This window comes from Budorcas taxicolor, chromosome 3, assembly GCF_023091745.1.
Source record: "Budorcas taxicolor isolate Tak-1 chromosome 3, Takin1.1, whole genome shotgun sequence".
Classification (NCBI taxonomy): domain Eukaryota; kingdom Metazoa; phylum Chordata; class Mammalia; order Artiodactyla; family Bovidae; genus Budorcas; species Budorcas taxicolor.
The window spans coordinates 43,604,665-43,606,970 of record NC_068912.1 but is presented as its reverse complement, the minus strand read 5'-3'; the positions used below and the strand labels follow the sequence as shown (position 1 = coordinate 43,606,970).

The following is a 2,306-nucleotide window of genomic DNA, read 5'->3' as shown; positions in this document are numbered from 1 at the left end:
TTTTGCCACCCTACAGACCCTACCTGGATTGTACACTAGCCTCTGTTCTTTGTAGAATGCCTTTTAACTTCAGCCTTTAGCTGTCAATGGCAGGATGTGACCACAGCAGAAAGTGGTAGAATAGCAAAGGGGTAGGGAAATGGATGAGTGAGAAAGGAGTACCTTTTCACGTGGCACCTACCTCACAGTAGAAGGGAATCTTAGAGCTATATTTTTTAGGTCATTATGTTTCCCCAATCATTAACATGCATAAAGAGTACGATAATACTGGACAATTTTTAATCTAAAAACTAGAATGCAAAGAGGTTTTATATTTGTGAAGTTGACGGAATATTTGAGTACTATTGATTTTATCTGAATGTAGAAGTGAAAAATCTGCAGTCTATAAAGAAAAAAACAAGTTAAAAATTGACAGTACTCTAACTTACATACAGGTGATATTGTCTTATGTACGCAGAAACCTGGCACCTTGAAGAAGAAAAGGGAGGAGAAACAATGAAAAGTTGTTTAACTTAGAATGTAATAGGAACCACAGACTATAGTCAGTTGATAAGTGTTACTGAACAGGATTTTGCTTTTCTTAAGCACTCAAGAGTGAACTTAAGCTCTCTAGTTTAGTGGAAGTTATTATTTCTACTGTAGAAACAAAATTGACTATATTGATAATATAAAGTACCTTTAACTTATGTGTCTTTTCACTTTTATAAAAAAAATAAGACTTTCAAATTTTCCACAGGAATATTATGAACTTCAAGTACAACTTGGAAGTTGCAACTTTGGGGGGAATATTATCTCTACTGAGATAGTTTGGAAAGAAGACATATACATGCCAGGTGTGATGAATTTTGTTCATCATTATTTAGCATACAGTTATAGGTTGCGGTTTTAAAGTTTTGGCATCATGGAAGATAATGGACAAAAAATTGCAGCTGAAGTCAGCATTTCTGTATGTATTTGCTTTTTCCGTTCATTTACTTAGAAAATACTTGGAAGGTTTGTTTTTATACTAATAGCTGTTTCTGACTACTCTGAATTTATATTTGCATACCACTTTATAATGTGTGTTTTTATATTTTCTCTATTATGCATCAATAATGTGTGATATATAATACTTAGGAAGTGTATTTCAGAACTAGTGTTTAGAAAATGTAAAAATAGCTCACTCTAAGAAATCTTAAGTTAGAAATTTAGCCTTTTGTTTTTATAATGAAAGGAAAATTAATTTTCAGAATTCCTTAGGTACTTAATAGTCTTTAAAAATCCACATAAATTGTACTACAATTTAAAAACATTAATTAAACATTTAGTTTTGCAGGACTTTTAGTGGCTGGAGACATAACAGCAAAATACAGATATTGTCTCAGTGAATAATGGGCTTCATACACAGACCTAAAGATTAGACATATAAGTTATTGGAAATAACTTTGTAGCCAGGCTGATTTTCAGATTTATCTACAAGTAAAAAATAAATAGAAAATTTTAGTATATAGTGTTTTTTTCTTTTTTTTTCAGTCTTGTTTATCTTACAAGGCCTCAAACAAGTGAAGTAACACTCATACTAATCCCCCCAACAAGAATCTTTAGTAAAAGGCAAAAGATTCAATTTGAAGAGAAACATGAGTATAGAGTTGAATGTTTCAGAATTTGTTTAATGCCTACCTAGTGCAATAATAATGGTATAAACAAACAAGTAATTTCTCACTCACCCTGATTAACATAAGGGTGAAAGTAGTAGTAGTGATTAATGATAAGTATACTTTATGTAATGTATATTTTTTAAAATGTTTAAAGCCTTTAAGTAACTCAGAATTGGTTGACAAAGCATTATAAAGGCAAAGATCTTAGGGAGCTACTTTAATGAAAATAAGGGATATGTAATTAGCATATCAAATATGCTTAATTAAACCTTCTAGTATTTTTGAAAAACCTTTTTTTTCCCTGAAGATTGTTAATTACTGAGAATTTTTTGAACTCTTAATAAGTTCACTAATATTTTTTACACACAATTCTAACCAAGTCATCATACAAACTCGTCAAATACGAATGAATGGGGGTTATTAGGTGAATGAAGTTTTTGTTGTACATTTTTCTTTTAAGAAGTGAGAAGGGATTTAAAAATAATAAAACTCAACTTGGTAAATATCAAACTTCTCTGGCACTTCAGAAGAAAAATAGTGATCGGAAAGCAAATACAAGATCTTTTCTAGTGACTAGGCAAATCCTGAAATATTCCTGTGCAAAGGACTTTTAGAAGGACTTGCAGTGTGACTGTATCAGATTAGTATGTTTATAGTATACACACACCA

The 2,306-nt window shown here is 31.0% G+C and overlaps 1 non-coding gene across 1 annotated transcript; it reads right to left on the bottom strand.

The window, feature by feature from the left end:
• Positions 1-1,510: 1,510 nt before the first annotated feature.
• Positions 1,511-1,624, bottom strand: LOC128045917 (U5 spliceosomal RNA). Its single transcript, XR_008199239.1, has one exon. It is a non-coding gene; the product is annotated as a U5 spliceosomal RNA (small nuclear RNA).
• Between the last annotated feature and the right edge of the window lie 682 nt (positions 1,625-2,306).